The 19,346-nt window shown below is 45.4% G+C and overlaps 2 pseudogenes across 2 annotated transcripts in view; both read left to right on the top strand.

Moving 5' to 3' along the window:
* LOC306641920 (Krueppel-like factor 3) overlaps positions 1-19,346 on the top strand; it is a 284,135-nt pseudogene that overhangs the window by 42,638 nt on the left and 222,151 nt on the right. The window lies entirely within an intron of this gene.
* Positions 16,113-18,124, top strand: LOC306642441 (BRISC complex subunit Abraxas 2-like; annotated as a pseudogene). Its single transcript has 2 exons — positions 16,113-16,187; positions 16,307-18,124. The product of its transcript is annotated as a BRISC complex subunit Abraxas 2-like (transcript).

Below are 19,346 nucleotides of genomic sequence, written 5' to 3' on the forward strand. Positions count from 1 at the left end.
CAGCACTGTGGCAGTAGCCACTCCAGGGAGGGCCATGACCGCCCAGTGCCATTCCCACAAACCAAGCCAGGTAGAAACAGCTCAACCTATCTGCCCTGCCCAGGACCCTGTGGTTAGGAAGAAGAATAGATCTGTCTCTTTTGCCATCATCATGCCCAGAAGCAGAGACTTCCTTTCAGTGGACAGCAGCCACCTTGACCAAGGTCAGTTTTAACCCCATCTAAGTTCAGGGGAGAGGAAGGTAGCATAGAATCCTCACAGTAGGCAGGCCCAGAAAAAGACATACTTTCAGCCTCTGATTAGTCACTAACATTTGGGATGCAGACCTCCTCTGCCACCCCAGGAGGTTCATGGAGAAGTCCCTGCTCACTGAGGGAGATGGACCCTCATGAGTAACAACAGTACAATGTGTCTCAGGCTTCACTGTGTGGCTCAAACCATAGCATTTAATTCACTTAAACAAATCAAACCAAAGCCCAAAAAGGAAATATAACTCATTCCAAATTGCTGCCAAACAAACTACTAAAGCAAAATACTAAGCAGACTATTTAAACCAAATGAGAAATTAAGGATATTTTCTTAGGCACACTTGCATCTTTGTGATTGAAGTTTGAAATTCCATTTGAGATCCTTCCTTCCATTGCATCTGGTTTTCCCTGAGTGCATTCCAGCTCTGTGGGCACCTCATCTGCTTGATGCAGGAACAGTCTCAGACCCTCCCATTGTCACTCCACTCCACAAACTGCACAGCCTTCTTTCCTTCTTTCATCCATCCTGCTCCTTTGGTGAGGTGGGCAGGACAGAGATGCACCTCACTTTTCTATGAAGCCTGAAGTTAGGAGACATAGTCATCCTCAGAGGCAGAGATGATTCAGCCCCAGGGTCCTGGCATCTGGATTGGAGCTTTAAGCTCATCCCCTCGCCTGGAACTGATGCAAAGTTGTCTGAAAACATGCTCCTGCCCTCCAGAGATCACCTCCAGGTGGGAAGACAAAACCCACATATATAAACCAGTGCCCATGTTTTCAGTGTGGCTTGTGTGGGCTGCATAGGCCTTGAGCTGACATTGCCCACTGTGCTGGACAGGCTGGGTGAGCAGGGTTATAGTGTGAAAAGGGAACTTCTTGAGAGTAGACATAAGTCACGGGGGCCCTATAAATGCCACCTTGCAATCCCTGTGCCTAGGAGGGACTTCCAACCTCTGTTCTGGAGCAGGATGTGTCAGAAGGAACCCTGTGCTACAGGATCAGGGTTTGTGTCCACTGGAGGACTAGTAAGACCCAGAATGACTGTGGAGGGCATGGAAATGTCCATGCAGGACTAGCTTGGGGCCACAAGCTAGTGACTTGCTCTGTCAGATTCCTTCCCTGAGGCCTGAAAGCACTCCTCTCAGGGCACAGAGTGCAGGACCATCCACTGTGTCCAGGAGCCTTGGAGTCAGTTTTTACCAGGTGAGTGAGTTTTAGTTGGACCTGTTGATTCTTTGGACAGGTGTAAGGTCACACTCCATGAGCTATCAGCATATCCCCAGTGATGGCAAGTCCCTGCACCTGGCCAGGGCTCTTACCTCAGTTCATGGCTCTGGGTCAGTGCAGAGTCCCTAGTCTGGAAGAAATGAATGCGGTGAGGTGGAATGGTGCACAGGCTCCTTGAGTCAGCTAGTGTGCAGAGAGGGAAATGCTGGGTGGTGGTCATCCCTCCAACAGCCTCACCCACAGTCTTACCTCAAACAGGAATGGTGCAACATGGGCTGAGTCAGGTGTGAGGGCATGGGGGATCAAGAGCAAGTACCCAGGCTGTGTGGAAGGCTCTGATGGCTACCAAGGTGTCAGTGATCAAATTGGTGCTCTGAGGACTGAAATGCAACTGAGAAATATCTCTGTAGTGTTTCTGGCTGTGGCCCCAGGGCTGGGCAGGTAGCTGAGCTGTTCACCTCCACTGCAGCTTGTGACCCATGCTGAAAGCTTCTGAGCATGCACCATGACCCCAGGCCCATTTTCTTGACCCAGGACTGCCCACAAGATACTTCCCCTGATCAACTCTGATAGGGTGAACTTGCATAGTGAAGCTGAGGCATATCCTGCCCATGCAGTCTGCACTCAGGGCTGTCTCTGTCCATCAGGCCTCTGTGGTGAGTTGACCCAGAGACCAGGAAGCATTTTACACCAGACTTGCCCCAGATGATGTTGGATCCCAGGAAATTTCGAAGAGGCCCACACACCCGCTCTCTTCCCATTCCCACTTTGCCTGCCTTCCTGGTCTCTGTGGGCTCCACAGTCACAGTGTGCCCAACACAGTGGTGCCTAACGTGACTTGAATAGAGTTTTTCACTGCTTTCTTGTTTCTTCTCATCAGTGATGGCTGTTTCCTTCATTTTCCTATCTTTAGGTAGCAGAAAGAGATACTAGTCATGTGGATGAAACTTATTCTGGAGATGAATATGTGCCCATGAGCACACTACCCTCCATCCTGCTGGCCATGGAGAGAGCAGTTAGGAATGCCCAGAATAGCCATCACCCCAGGAGCCCAGGGAGCCCTCACTTTGTCCCTCCTAGCTGTTCACCTGCAGCTCTTCTTTCGCACGAAGACGTTATCAGAGGAAGTAAGATCCAGCCATCTGCTCTTGACTGCAGGCTGAAGCCAGGTCATAGAGGTAAGTACACTCTTTCCTTGCCCCATCTCTTGACAATATCCAGGTCTCTGTTTGCTTTATCAGGTATCTGATGGATCCTGGACTTGGGGTTAAGTCATTGGGTAAGTCATTGAAACTCAGTCTTCTTTCTTATCTGTGAAATGGGGGAAGTGCCTCCCCCTAGGTTGTGGAAGGAAAAGCCCCAGGATAGGAACTGGAAACTGCAGATGTGCACTGCAGTCAATATTGGCCCCTGCATGGACCAAGAGGAAGGGATCCAAGGCCAGGTCTGCACTGCCTGTCTCTGTAGGCCAAGGCCCAGTAACAGGGCTGCAGAGGAGGGACAGAAGCAAGAGCATCAGCAGGCTAACAGGAGCTAACAGGGACTCAGTCCCAGTGTTTGGAACTCAAGCTGCAAGGCCTGTGTAGCCACATTCCTCCACAGTGTCCTACAAGCCTGCATAGGATCAGTGGGGAATGGTACCTGTGACCAACTCCACTTCAGATGCAGCCTCTTGATGTATATTATAAAATCAAGCCTGAATAGGTTTTCATTTGTACCATTTTGGATGCTGGACGTGTGATTACCATAGATAAAGTAGGAAAAACATAGATTTAGGAACATGAAGAACAATGTGAGGCCGTGCCTCAGTTTCCTCATGTGAAGCTGGAGTGGCCATGAATTTCCTCCTTGAACATGCTATGTGTCTGCACTCATATGTGTTTTGCTTTGTCTGGTCACTGAGTTCTTGCTCTTGTTGCAGCAAAGCCAGCAGCCCTGGATCCATGTGGCAGTGTCCTTGGCCAGCCTTCCTCCCACTTGCCCAGGCCCATGTGAGTCTCTGTGATTGGAGGATCATCCTTGCCATAAGCTCCCTAGGCCCACTCCTTGCTCCCTGGGTCTCTGCTCCCTTGCTTTTGCCCATGCTTTCCACCTACCTTGGGGTAGAGTCTGGCTGAATGTCCTTCCTTAGCACAGGGCCCCATCATTAACTGTGGGTCACTATACAATCAGGGCCATAGGGTTCTGACCCCAGGGTCATTGTTTGACCCACACCTTAGTGATTGACCACCATCTCCCACCCAGCAGAACCAGGCCCTCAGGTGTAAGGCATGTTCTGAGCTGTGTGGGATAAAGGGATCCCTGTCTGTGTTCATTGACACGTCACTCACCCCCAGAATTCACCAACAACAAACTCCCCAAACTGGAAAAAAGTGAAAATGGTTTTGTGTCCATTTTTTTAATTCAGATGTCTCACAAACCACTTTGTCTAACATTTACACTTAGAGCATGAAGCAGATGATCTCATGATATACAATTAATACTAAAGCTGATTTAAGGATGATTCTTCATGACTGCCTTTGTAATCTCCATTTCTTCTGTTTTTGCTTCATGATTTTGTAAGTTGTTTCAATTTCACTGTTGGTGCATATGCTTATAAAATGACTTATTTGCAGTGGTATAGCTGAAAGTCTTAAAACATAAGAAACTGGAAACTTGAAGTGGTGTATAATACAATATTAGCTGATGGGCACAGAATCTTTTAAAAGTTAATATTAGGAGTTGAGGTAAAGCTCATTGGTTCTCTCCCTAGGATGCATGCAGGGCTGGGTCCAGTCCCAAGAATAAATATGTAAAATGACTCATGCAATGTGAATACTACTAGCATTACATTTGGTATAAAACTTGCCAATATCAGTAACAGGGTCTTGAAAGGCAAAGACTAGTTTCAACATTATTTTCTGTAGTTTCCACTTCCAAGTTTAGTTTTCCTTCACAATTTATAAAAATGAATGGTGGGGTTTTAATCTTCAAAAGATTTGAATTATTTTCATAAGATTTGGATGATGTTAGATTTTTGTAGTCTTTTCAGATAAAATATTACTTATTGTTAAAAGGCAATGTCTTCAAAGCCATCTTATGCTTGACAAAAACAGTTGATAAGCAGTTTTATTTTAAATATTAACTATTTCTTAAGCATACAAATAGGTGATGAACATCAAAGATATATCACTGACCACTAATTATATTTAAATTAATAAACAGTCTAGATCCCAAAGTCACTGTTAAATGAAGAAACTTTGACATGTTAAATAAAGCAGTTAATTTAAATTTTTTTTTATTAAAATAATGATTCACAATCCAGGAGCACAAGAGCAAAAGAGTAGGGCCACAGTTTCTGGCAGCACTGAGAAACAGAAAAAAGATGCAAGCTCTAAAAATCTCAATTGGTTACAAAATCAGCTTGCAGGTTGCAAATTGTGTTGTCTCATTTGATCAGCTGAGATCTCCCTGCTGTGATTGGCTGGGATTCTCACAATAAAATTCTCTTAGCTAGGCTTTCAGCACTAAAACAGATTGCAAATGGATCTTAATTTCACAGTAGCTTGGGGGTGGGAGAGCCAGAGAAGGAGGAATGTACCCAGAAGGCATGGAGCCACACTAACCACTCAAGACTCTGTTTCCACATGGAATGGTAAACAAAAACCCAGGGCCTTTTGCTTAAGGGATTAGGACCCTAAGAGGGTGACCTACCTCCATCTAACTGCCAGTCTTCTCGAGTTGCAAAAAATATCCATGGTAGGCAGAAGACTATCCTCTGGGTAAAAAATATGCTGGGATCACCTGACTTCATCACACACCTCAGCTGCAGCCAGATTGTGCAGATGTCTCAGGGGCTGCAACCATGGAACTCAGCTCCAGCACTGGGATGTAAGAGAAGTCAGCACCATTTTCTTTATGACAGGTCACCCTTCCTGATTTTGCTGACTTTAAATGTTAGATATTTATGTCTCTCAGAGGTTTAGGTTGCAGCTGGTCTTCCATATATGCATATTCCACATCCTCATATTCAACCAACCTTAACTGCAAAATACTTAGAAACAATACCATCTGCACTGTATAAATAGGTACATCTCCCTTGTTTTTACTGCCTAACTTGTTACATAGTGCTTATGTTCTACTGGGTATTCTATGGAATGTCCTGATGGTTTACAACGTGCAGGAGAAGTGAGTGCATTATATGCAAAGGCTATGCCATTTGCTATGAATGACTTAAGCATCCATGGATTTTGATATCTATGGGGCTCCTGGAACCCATCCAAGCCAGCAGTTAAAATTTTCTGTTGATTTTGCCTGTGCAAAATTTAGGTGATCTCTGGCATTGTGTTGTCTCCAGCCACACACTGGATATGTAAGGAAGTCAGCCAAGGGAAAACCTGGAATTCTCTCCATGTGCCTGGGAAAGGCAGGAATGGGATGGGGATCTGATTTTACCACTTGTTGTAAAGTGTGAACTTCCCTTTATTGCAGTGGGACATTGACCTGATGGAACTCAAATTTCTGGATATGACATGTAACCATGCAGTCCTCTGACCCCTACCTGTTTACTTTCAATGAAATCTCCATGGGGCCATAAAGGGGAGTGACCCCTCCCCTTCACTCCGCCCCACCCCTCATGACTCGGGGAACTTCAGCACCCTCCCACCTCCTTCTCAGAGGTGCACGGTCATTTCCACCGTGGCCTGGGTGCCTTTGGATGTACACAAGGGAGCGTGGGCTTGGGGGTCATGGTAGGGGCCATGCCCACAGGCTCACTGGCACTCAGATGTGCATGTGTCTCGACCCCCGGGCTGTGTTCTCAACTCCTCCTGCAAGGTGGTGAGGCTGGCTGCATGGACAGTGGCCTGGTGGTTCACGAGGACTGGATGAGGAATTCGCCCCCAGAGAAGAAGTTGTGACTGTGTGGATGTGGGCAGGTGCGGATGCTGGGGATCCAGAGGGCTGTGGGTGGTATGAGGTGAAGGGGCGCCTTCTCTACAGACACTCCCAGCCAGTCTCCTTGGAAACTCATGCAGTTTTAAGGTTTATGCTGAGGGTTTGGGAGAAAAAGTGTGGATTTCTAGGACTGGGGGCCATAGTTACTATGGAAGTACCTGCTGAGTTCCAAGCAGCACCCCATCTCCCTCCTCTGCCTTTGGGGTCGTTTTCAGTGGTCCACAGCTGCTATTGGCCAGCCGTGCTAACTGTGCCCATGGGTTCCGCTAATTTAAAGCTATAGTGAAAGGAAGATGAATAACACCTTTCCAGATATCTAATCTGAAGCAGTTGATCGTTGGTCATAATAAACAACTGCATTAAGGGAATAGTTACTGCTTAAGTAAAATAAACAAACTTAGTCCCTGTGTCCCAGATACTGGGTTATGTGCCAGGTTTCAATTAGTCCTAGTGGATACAGCTCTGCTTCCTTAGCAGATCTTCTTGCCTTCTCCTTCTCAAGGAATACTGAACTGAGCAAAAACAGCCACCTGCATCACCATACTAGAGATCCAAAACCAGTGACACCTGTGTGGCTCCTTCCCATTTCCCTCAGGTTGGCCAACTTGCAGCTGGCTCTCCAGCTGCTGTTGCTCCCTGTGTGTAGATATTAGTAGGTGGACCTTTCCTTCCTCCTCCACTCTGCTTGCTCTATGGCTAGGAATCTTCTGCCTCCTCTCCTTCCTGCTCCTTCCAGTTCCTCTTCACAGACCTCTCAGCCTCAGACCCTCTGTACTCGTGCTGTCTTCTCTGCTCCCACCATCCTCATCATTGTGTTCACTCTGTCTTCTCTGATCTCTCGGACTGAAACAACTTGACCACTCACTAGACCAGCCCTTACCATGTTACCTAGGTCATGAAATCCAGAAGCTGGAATTACATCCTTCTTTCTTTTTGCTGTGAGGTGACTAGCATACACTGACTCTTTCTTGCAATGACTTCTTTTTTTTGAGATGCACCTTGCATGTGATTTTTCCCCCCTCTGAGCCTTCTGGATGAGACTGACCACTTTGCCCCAACCATGAGGCTGAGGCTCCATTAAATTTCTATCTCAGAGTTGATTTCTGAACTCCAGCCCTGCATATCCAGCTGAGATGTGATGACTCTAGTGTCTCCCAGTTAGCACCAACTCACTATATCCAGAAATAAGCCCTTCTTCATCCCTCTGCCCTGCACCCCATACCTGTTAAGCAAATGGTGCCACCAGCAAGCTACTTGTCTGGTAAGAAATGTGGGAACCATCTTTGAGCTTCTGTCATCCAATATCCCATGTCTGACCCACAAGGGACCAAAATACCCTGGCTATGCATGCCCCACCCACCTTGAGGCTGAGCATTGCTCCTCTCTCACAGCCACCTGGGAGTTCACCTCTGTGCCAGGCTCTGTGCTTGGACCATTCACCTCTTATTCAATCAATATTTTCACCCTGTGAGTAGGGTCATCTAGTTTTGTTCCAAAGCCTGAACTCTTTAATCAAAGTAAATATTTTATACTGAGGTAATTGTAGGTGCTCCCTGTGGCAGAAATAGTGAAGAGAGACCTTGTGCCCTTTACCAGTCTTCCCAGGTTATCTCATCTTGAAACCCTGTGTTGTGGCCTCATCAGGTGCTGATAGCAGCACAGTCAGGATGTAGAAGGCCTCCAGTGCTAAGATGAGTGGACAGGCCTCCTGTCTCCTTACTCTCTACCCCTGCCCCTCCCCAGCCCTGCACAACTTTCACCCATGACAGCCTTGAGCTGTCCTCAGTGTCTGTGAGCTGGTCATCTCAGCAGTGTTGCTTCAGTGGACTCAGGTGGTATGTTATATTTTGGATGGTTTCAGCATGAGTCTCTGGGAACTCATCACAGCTATTATGTGCAACAGTTCGTGTTCTCTTTGTTAAGTGGTGTCCTGGTCCATGGTTGTACCAGGCTGCTGGCTTGACCATTGACCCACTCACCTTAGTTTAGGAATCCTTAAGGGTAAGGGCATTAAACACCTTCCAATGGTTTGTATTCTCTTTGAGCAAAGTCCCCTCAAGTCTTTTGCTTGTTTCTTTAAGATTTGTTTTATTTTATGTTGAGTTTTGATAAAATCTTACACACTCAAGATAGTAGACATTTGTTCAATGTGTGGATTCAATTTTTTTTTTTTTTTCCTATTTTGGTGGTGGGTATTTGAGTTCAAACACTGGTACACTTTATAAATGACGAATATCCCCAGTCCTTTTTATTTTATTTTTTTATGTTTGGGATGGGGTCTTACTGAGTTGCTGAGACTGACCTCAAATTGAGGCTAAGGTGAGCCTCCTGTCTAAGCCTCCCTTGTTTTTGGAATGATAGGCATGCCTACCACACCCAGCTTGCATTTTCACTCAGTCTGTATTTTTTCTTGTTTTTATTTTATGTTGAGTTTTGAAAATACCTTCCACTAAAGATAGTAGTCCCTTTCTCAGGTTATGACTTGCATTTTCTTTTTCTGTCTTCTTTTTCTTTTTGGTGGGTGGAATTGCAGTTTACAAATGATCTTTATCCCCAGCCCTCATATTTTTTTTTTTTTTTTTTTTTTTTTTTTTTTTTTTTTTACTTTTAGGTTGGTGTCTCACTAAGTGCTGACTGGCCTCAAAGTGAGGGTGAGTTGATCCTACTGTCTCATCTTTTGAGGATGAGAGGCATGACCACGCAGCTTGCATTTTCATTCATTGTGTTACTTGTATTTATAACCACTGAACCAGGGAGTTAACTGAGCAGAAGTTTATCAATTTAGTAATCTTTCTTTTTCTAGATTGTACTTTAGTGACAAATCTGGGAATGTTTTCCTTAACCCTATGTTCCCAGAATTTCTCCATTTTGTCTAGTTTTGTTTTTATAAATGGTATGGTTTGGATCTACAGTATCCCCCAGATCTCAGGTGTCTGTGCTGCAGTGTTCAGAGGTGAAAAGACTGGATTACAAGGGCTCTAACCTCATCAGTGGATTAACCCACATAATGAGTTAATAATTTGAATGGAGCAGGCTGGGCTACAGCTCAATGGCAGAGCAACTGCAGAGCATGAGTGAGGCCTTGGAGTCCAGCCCCACTGTGGGCAAAAACTATACCCTATCACTTGCATGGACTTGCAGGAGGTGTTGGAAATGAGAAGCAAGTTGGGTTTGGCTAGGGGAACTGGGTCCCATGGTGTGGCTGGGGAACTGTAAGGCCCCTCACTGCCTGTCTGTCTGTCCCTGCTTTCTGGTTGCCAAAGCTGAACACCGTTTCTCTTTCCTGCCCATTCTCTATGAGGTTTCTGTAGCAGAGTTGGCCAACCACACAGTGATACCATGAGTCCAGTAAACCCTGGCTCCTCAGAGGTGCCCTTGGCAGGTGTAGTGGTCACAGTGGGGAGGGACTGACCAACACACTGTGCATCTTACAGGGCTGTGCTTTCCCCCAGATCCATGGCCGACTTTAATTTTTGTATAAGGTTGAGACATGGCACATTTCCTTTTTCCAGTGTATGTTACCTACTGCCCTACGCTACTGTGGACCAAGCTGCCCTTCTTTCACTGAATTGCTCCCTTGGCTTTGTGCAGAGTCAGCTGGCCCATTTCTCTGGCCCCCTCCTGGGGTTCTGTTCCAGTCTGTTGACCCTGTGTTTCTCCCTTTGTCTGCCCTCACCATTGGTCTTTCTGAATGTGGTCATGGGATGAGTCTGGAAGTCTGGTGGACCAGCTCCTGCAGCTCATTCTTGTTTTCAAACTATTTCATCTGTTGCTGTTCTTCTGCCTTTCAATACAAGTTGACAGTGACCTTGTTTGGGTCTAAGAAAGTCTTGATGTGGTATTGACGGGAATTTCCTTGCTTGTGTTTTCCTGGTCTTAAGTTTTTTCCTGCATCATATTGTGCTGTGCGTTTTACCTCATTCATTAAATGAGTAAAGAGACTGGAGGAGAGGAGAGCCTGTTGTATGAACAAGCAGTTGTGTTCACTGGGTGTGTTTTTCCTGCTCATGTCCCCTAGTCCCTCCTCACATAATTCTCCAAGTGGCAACACCCTTCAGAATGAAGTGGTAAGGAGACTTTCCAGTGGAGGCAAACAGGATAGACCAACAAAAACCTGCCCTGTGGAGGGGCCAGAGGAAATCTCTGTTCAGAAAGGAGTGTTGAGAGGAGGGGCTGGGGGCCTTCATCTTTTTGATGATATCCTCATTGTCATTCAAAGAACTGGTAGAGAAGGAAACTCTGAGATTTTGCTGTGAAAATGAATAGGAAACTGGGCCATAGCTGGAGAGGACCACTATACCAAGTCTAGCCTCTCTTGTTGTTTTTTCCACAATAGGAGAGTTTTGGTGCCATGAGCAGCCTGGAGGTTCCACACTCCCCAGCATTAATTTCTTGACTCATGAGAAACTTTTAAATGGTTGGTATGGTGGCCACAACTGTCATCCCAGCAATTCAGAAGGCTGAGGTAGGAGGCTCATAACTTAGTGCAGCCTGTGCAACTTAGTGGGACCTCATCTCAAAACAACATTATGGAGAAGAAGCTTTAAAATGAGTGAGTTTCTTACCTCTTACACCTTCTGGTGGGATTCAGGCCTGGAGGAAATGCTGGTTCATCCTGCAGAGTGGCCAGGTAGGCAGTGAGCCAGGTGTCATGGAATACTACAAGCATTACCAGTCTAAAAGCCCTTGCAGATCATCAGCCTGGATCTCTGTGAGCAGGTGCAAGCAAATATGACCTTTCAGAAGAAGGGGCTGCCATGTGGCTTCATGTTCGACATCAAAACCAACAAGTATACTTTCTACCTGGTGGCATAGACAAAGGAGGACATGTATAAGTGGGTGCAGAGCATCTGCCAGGTCTGCGGCTTCCAGCAGGAGGTGGAGAGCACAGGTACACAGACGCATTCCTTCTCTGGAGGCTGATATGACCCCAGGTCCCCTTTGTAGGTAGAGCAGGTGCCAGCCATGGCCAGATGTCAGGAGGACCCATGGCTCTCCCAGTGCTCAAATAGGAATCCAAGAAATGAGGGTCATGATGAAGCACAATGTGCTCTGTGACCTGTCCTCAGGCCCCTTGACCCCACCTCCATCTGCCAGTGTGCCCCCTGTCCCTCCCTCAGCTCACACATGGTGACTGTGTGCCATCCTGAAGGGAGACCTCCTGAGTCCTCCTCCATCCAGCCTCTGCAGTTAGACTTGGCCTCAGTCCTCTGTGATCATGTTGATGAACAATCCAGGGCTCCTCCACATTCACCCAGGGGAAGACAGGTTGTGGGGGTACTAATTGACTTTGGTTTTTGACTCAGCTTTCATTTGGAGTGGTCAGTCAATCTGGACATTTTTGCAACATTTAGACAGCTGTGTGAATGTACCAAAATGAAAAGAATTTTACATTTCTAAATGGTGACACTTAGGGCACATGAATTTTTCAGCATTTTTTTAAAAAAGATGTTCTTTGGGTAATGGGTAACCAACAAGGTTTAGGTACCCAGGACTTGGGACTAGTTGGTGAACTGTGCCCTCTGGTGCCACACAGGTCCAGAAGGGCTGAGCTCACACCAGCCCTTTCTGCTGTACTTCTCAGGTCCTATAAGTTCTGAATAGAGGGCACTGTGTTTTCATGTTACACCAGGCCCTAGAATGTTTGTAGCCAGGTGGGCCTTGGGTGAAGTACTGCTTTGGAGCTCTGATTTTTGTCTTCTTGGGGGAAGATTATAAGCCCATTTCTCTCACTTTTTGGGAAGAGTTGCTTAGCTTTTCAAAGTGGGTTTTAACTTGCCTTGTGTGCTCTCTTTGGTGGGAAGCTCCTTGGTTCTGCATGCATGTCTTCCAGCATGCTGTATATGATGATGCTTCAGATCTGAGCAGCTGACTACACAGTCTGTTTTTGTGGACCCAGCATGGTGTGAGCACAGGCAGCAAGCCAGACTGTCTTGTGGAGTTCATCAACAGGCCAGAGACACTGACTTGGGCACTGAGTGCAGAGTGAGGGGAGGTTTAACACAATCGGGAAGATTGTTAGTGGAACAATCCAATAGTCTCTCAATATCTCTTTGTCTTCTAAAGAATGTGTTCTCTTGGGCCCTTGGCTTCCTGTTCACAAGGAGATGTCCTCTTAGCTGTCTGGAGGTTTAGTTACTACTAGGTGGAGGACATTAGTTGCATGTGAGAGCCTCAGTCCTGTGAGGTCTTTCTGAAGAAGAAAGATGTTTGCCTTCCTTCTCAGAGAAGAATATAGTGTGTTTCAAGTTAGCAGCTTTCATACAAAGTAAGCAGTTGCTACAAAAATCCTCCAGAAGGGTCAAACTTTGGGGACTGGTATTGTGGCTTGGCGGTGGAGAACTTTCCTCTCCTGTGTGAGGCCCAGGGTTTGATCTTCAGCACCACATATAAATTAATATAAAAATAAATAAGTAGGTAAAATAAATGTCCATTTATATCTAATACAATATTTTTATAAAGAATCAGAGATTATTCATTTGTCAGGTTTCCCAGATGAGCTGAGAGATATGAGGGAGCAAAGGGTCAGCATATGTGAACTTTTCATGAAAGCACCTGTTGTAGTAATGGCTCTGCAAATTGTTTTTCTAGTAAGAAAACGGCACTTCTTTCCGGCCTAATGCTGACACTTTGCAGAACTGAAGATCTTTCTTTTGACCTGGGCTGTGTTTGCACAGGTACTCAGCTTTCACTGCCTAAAACTCCCTCAAGGCAATGCCTTTCTGTACCCAGGCCTGTCGAGAGCCTTCCCACAACTTAGCTCAGGATCCAGCCCTGTCATAGGAAGAGATGCCTGCACTCACACCAGCCCTGCACAGCCACAGAAGGATGTGCAGCAACTCTGCTTTGAGCTTCTGCCCTGAAAGCAGAGACATAGTATAAATCCAACTAGCAAGTGACAACAACTCTCAGAGCTAGCCAGCACTGACTCCAGGTCACACAGCTGGGTGACAGCAGGATTCTTTCTCATTCAGGTGTGATTTTTTGTTTTGATGCCTAAGCTCTTGGTCAAAGGTTCTGATTACTTCTGTAAATTGAATCAGATGCTTTCTGCTCTCACTCAGGGCTTCATGAGTGTATCATGGAGTCTTTAAAGTTGGTATTCCTGAATGATGGTTCTGTGGAGAGGAGATCTCTCAATCCCATGAGACACATCCTGCTGGGGTCCCAGCAGGCATGCCCTCTTACCTTTCATTTATTAAGGTATGCATGGGGACCCATCATAACACTTGTGTCTTTTTTCAACAGAAAGGAGTTTTGTGGCAGGCAGAGATGGTTTTCCTTACAAAAATTCTGTCTCTTCTGTTTTTGAGATAGACTCTCCAGGTTTTTTTTTTTTTTTTCGGGGGGGGGTGCTGAGGATCGAACCCAGGGCCTTGTGCTTACAAGGCAAGTACTCTACCAACTGAGCTATCTCCCCAGCCCCGACTCTCCAGGTTTTACCCAGGCTGGCCTGAGCATCTGGGCTCCAGCCCTTCTCCCACCTCAGCCCCTCAAGTGCTGAGGAAAAAAGATGTGCCTCCACACCCAGCTGACTCTCCTTTTAGCCCTTCTGTCCACCCCTGGGTTTTTATTTCCTTTGCCACCTTCCAGTTCCTCACATAACCCACACAAACATACCCAGGTTAAAACCTGCAGGATAAATACAAGACTGGGAGGGACACAGTTCAAATATTACTTCAGGTTGCTTGAAACAACTTCCTGACAGCTCTTCCCTGAAGGGACCCAGGGCTGATGCTGACAAAGGGAAAGCAGTTCTCAGAAGGAATATGATGATTCTGTATCACTTATGGAATTTGTTTCTGGGATTGCTTTTGGAGGGTGCTTTATCATCCCTGGGGACTTGTAGTGGGTGGCAGGAGGAACCTAGGTCACATACATAACAGGGCACATTCTGTGGCCTGGCTGATGAGGCCTACTCAGCAAAGCTGGCAGCAGAATGGGGGTCACCTATACAAAAGGTCTATGAACCACAGGGAACCACATGTCCTGGGGCTAAACAAGAGCAGCAAGGGATACATGACCAGAGACCCACACTGTTTGCACAGAGGGCAGAGAAAAAGTAGGGGTATGTGAGGAGGAAAGTTGCCATTGGGTGCGACTTCCATGTTTAATATCTATCCATCCTCTGTTGACCCACTTTAGAACAGGTCCGATTCCCATCTCTCCTAACTTTTCACCTACAGGCTCCCTGAGAAACATTTCTGCAACCAGTCAGGAACCCTGCTCCTCTAGAGCTGAGATGAACCTCTCACATCAGCAGTGCTTCCAACAACAAAGATGCTCCACCCTGCCACACCACAGTCAGCCTGCTCTGCTGACAGGCAAGCTCCCTGAGTGGGAGGAGGCACAGCCGACCTGGTCCTCCAGAGCACTGCAGCAGCACCTCCACCTGTGCCCCAATTTGGACCAGTGCATGAGCCATGGAGCAGAGAGTGCAAGGTAGGCAAGACCATCACCCTGTGACCACACCAAGCAAGGGGATACTTGGCCCCTTTTTTAGAGCTGTAACATTGGATAAGCATGGTCCCATGACCACACATGCAAGGTGCCACTGTGCCCCTACGTAGAGCTTTAAGATAAAACAAGTATGGTCTTATAACCAGATGAGCCCAGGGGCTCCTGTGCCCCTACTGTACATCTGTAAAGATGGCAGTGAGGAGGACCTCTCTTCAGGTAAGCAAACAACAGAAGGTGATCTAATGTAATCCTCACAGTCCTTGACAGTGGCAAGTGATGATCAGGTTCCAGAGAAAATTTCCTTGTGAAAAAGTAAGTGGATTACAAGCACATATCATTGAGTCTGGTTCAGGTCCTATCCTTAAAGGCTGCCTGTTTCAGTGCAATAGCCCAACACTTTCCTTCTGAGGTGCACACATCATCCTCCACCACTCACAGGGATAGATTCTTAATCCAGGAAGAGAGGTCCAGAAAGTAAGGGCCCCTGGGCTAGGCAGCTGCAGGACTGAAGTCAGCTCTCTGGTTCTCTGCAATGGGTCAGTGGGGCTTCTGGTCAGTCATAGTGGGGTCCAGATTCAGGTTCTGCCATTGCCTGCCATCTTGTTCACTTTGTTAACTTTGACCTCCTGTCTACTCATTTCCAGAATGGGAAGAGCTGATGCAAGGCTTGCAAGGAGCATCATAGATCCAAGACAGATCAGTCCTGTTTCCTGCTGTTCTCCTCTGGCTGTATTCCCTCCCACTAAGTGCCAAGGAGTGGAGAGTACCAGGTCTTAAAGTAACATTTATATACAAGGTACTAAACACTTATGCCTGGAAACTAATGTGCACAAGGTGCTCCTGAGGTTTTTGTGGCATGCTCCTTCTCACAGAGGCAGCTGGGGATCCTGAGATCCCACCTTCCCTGGCAGCTGTGGACACCGCTCTTCATCTTGCTGCAGATCACTCCTGACACAGAAGGCCCAATACAATGTTGGCATTGCATCATCTTACTCCTGAGACACTGCTCATGAATCATAGAAGGGATGTTTCAGTGATGCTGCTGGATCCACTGCATCTGCTTCCTCTGTAAAATTCTGTTCATCTTCCCAGCTGGAATTCATCTCCTCTCTGGATTACCCTAGCCACATTTCTTGAGACAATAGGGATCAATCCCAAGGTCTTGTGAATACTATTCTAGCAGTCCACTGGTGAGCCACACCACAGGTCCTTTTTTATTTCAGAAGAAAAGAGGGGCTTTCCATCATGGCGGCTTCCATTTCGGACTACACCTTCAGTGCTGTGTGTTTCCACAGCGCCAACAGCAACGCAGACCACATTGTCATGCGGTACCACGAGTGAAACCCTGGCTGTCACTGTTCATACTTGTTAAACACAGTTGTGTTTTCTTCACCCCTATGGAAAATGGAGAATGTAAACAAAAGTGTTGAGTGCAGGAAGGATTTTTGCTGGGAGAGGTAAGACAAGAGGAAATCTTTAGCATAAGTGACTCACAAATCAGCAACACAGAATTTCTGCAAGTAATTGAAATCCATAACCATCAGCCTTGTTCAAAACTTTTTAGTTTTTATGACTATGCAAGCAAAGTTAATGAAGAGAGTTTGGACAGAATTCTTGAAGATCGGAGAAAGAAAGTTATCGGGTGGTATAGATTCCGGCGAAACACACAGCAACAGATGTCATACAGAGAGCAAGTTATCCATAAACAGCTTACCTGTATCCTTGGTGTGCCTGACCTTGTCTTCCTTCTCTTCAGCTTCATCTCCACTGCCAACAATTCCACTCACGCTTTAGAGTATGTTCTCTTTAGACCAAATCGCAGGTATAATCAAAGAATATCACTTGCTATCCCCAATCTAGGCAATACTAGCCAACAAGAGTACAAAGTGTCTTCAGTGCCAAATACTTCTCAGAGTTATGCCAAAGTTATTAAAGAATATGGTACTGACTTTTTTGACAAGGATGGAGTGATGAAAGACATCAGGGCCATTTATCAGGTTTATAATGCACTTCAGGAGAAAGTACAGGCAGTGTGTGCAGATGTAGAAAAGAGTGAGCGAGTTGTTGAATCTTGTCAGGCAGAAGTGAACAAATTAAGACAATCACTCAGAGGAAGAATGAAAAGGAACAAGAAAGAAGACTGCAGCAGGCAGTGTTTAGCAGACAGATGCCATTTAAGGGTGTGGAGCCTGCGTTCAGTCCTCAGAGGCCCTCTTCCGGGTTTGCAGTCGAAGGCAGAAGTGCACTTGCAGATGTGGAAACCTCTGACCCTCCTCCTCCTTATTCCGACTTTCACCCAAACAATCAAGAGGGTACTCTGAGCCATTCACACATGGAAAGGAGTGTCTTTATGCCGTGACCTCAAGCCGTGGGCTCTTCTAATTATGCTTCCACCAGTACTGGACTGAAGTACCCTGGAAGTGTTGCAGACCTTCTTCCTTCCCAAAGAGCAGCTGGAGACAGTGGTGAAGAATCAGACGACAGTGATTATGAAAATTTGATTGATCCTACAGAGCCCTCTAATAGTGACTACTCATATTCGAAGGATTCACAACCCATGACACATCCTGATGAGGATCCCAGGAACACTCAGACCTCCCAGATTTAACTAAACAAAAGAAACTCTCCACTTAGCACTGTTTTTCTTAATTGCTTATTGAGAGTTTGTTGAGGACTCAATCTGGGCACAGAACGGCTTTACCAGATAGTTGTGGCTCACTAGAGGAGAGTCCTCGTGTGCAGGACTTATAGAGCCTCTGCCATAGGTCCTCACCTTCGATGCAGTGTGCAGGTTTCATGACAGAATCATTCAGATAATCAAATTGTCCTAATTCTGGTGCGATTCATGGATGTACTGGTAAATTTAGGCAAAGCAAAACTTATCAATATAGTTTCTGTTCTTTAAATTGGAAATTAGAGACTAAGCACAATTAGTCTATAAATGTTCTAATAAATCAAAAACTTACCTCTTGCACTATCATGCCTTAAAATTTACTTTTTCAAAGGGAAACAAGTTTAGCAGCAGCAGCCTTCAAAGAACTTCTTTCTATCATGAGCCAAATTCATCTTTGCCAGAAAAGAAATTTTGCTAATTCCAAGAAGCCTGATTGAAACAAATTGGATATACCTTCTCTTGTCTGCATGACTTTGTGAGATCGAAAGAGAGGGCTTTGTTTCAACTTTTTTCTACTAGCCTGATATGTATTGTCACTTAAAATGGTTGCCTTAAAAAAAAAAAAAAGTAGAAATACTAACTACCAGTAAGTAATCATCCAAATAAGTATGTCATAAAATGTTGTTTTTTTTTTTTTTTTTTTTTTTTTTGGTGAATGACAGTGACTGCTGTATTGCACTAGCACATTATGGTCTCTGTTCTGGAGTCGTAGAGGAAGGATACACAGTAGTGGATCACAAAAAGGAGTTCTTTACCAGACCTGAGTTTTATGACGAACAGATTCCAGACACAGGATTTAGCTGAGTTCACATGTAAAGGATATAACTCATTTAGATCTTCTGACAAATCCTAGTGTTAGTTTTATTTGCAGAGGAAAGACATTTAATAAACTGTTTGGGAATCTTGGTAAATAAAGATTTGTTTTAAATCTGAATAACATACTTTAAGTTGCCATTTGGGGGATAATTGTGGAATGTGTAGAAACTGTTGGGATGCACTTATATTTTTATTTAATTACTGCCTGTTTTCTAGTTTTGCCCAAAATGTGTGAAACCACTAAAACATTCATGAATTATGTTGGGCGCCTGGTTTGGAAATGGCAAGACCCACTGTTTATGAGGACTTCAGCCCATGAAGTTAATACTGGGAGCTAAACTGCCTTTGCTTTGGACTAGTTAAAACCTGTAAGAATAAGACAGTTGTTAGAGAGGCTTAAATTCCATTCCCAGAGAGTAGTTTCATATTACAGGATAGATGTTTACTTGCTGAGCTCTGGTTCTAAAACTAAATTAGACAATATAATACGGACTTTAAAATGAAATGCTGAAACTGCCATTCTTTGGATGTACACTCTGTGGGGTCTACATATTAACTGCTGTCCTGGTTTTGCTGGCCTTATGCCACTGCCATTGGATTGAAATGTTGCAGATCACTTCACTGCAGATGCGTTCCTGTTTTTATCGCTACCTACTAGCAGCTTCAGCACCAGTATGAATTTCATTGTTATTTTCAGTGCCATTGCCATCTACTCTGTTCAGATTTTGACATTCAGGAAAATATTTTTTATTTTTTATGCCATAATGAAATCTACATTGTATATCTGACAAAGCAGTTAAATGTGACAATAAAGACTTATTTGATCATGAAAAAAAAAAAAAAAAGAAGAGGGTCTTGCTATGTTGCTGAAGCTGGCCTTGAACTGGAGATTCTCCAAACCCGCCCCTTCAGGAGCTAAGAAAATGGTGTGGGTACGACTCTAGTCAATTTCTATAATCTTTCTCCCTGGTATTATGGGTCTTGTT

The sequence above is a fragment of the Sciurus vulgaris genome, assembly GCF_902686455.1.
Source record: "Sciurus vulgaris genome assembly, chromosome: 12".
NCBI classification, from domain to species: Eukaryota; Metazoa; Chordata; class Mammalia; order Rodentia; family Sciuridae; genus Sciurus; species Sciurus vulgaris.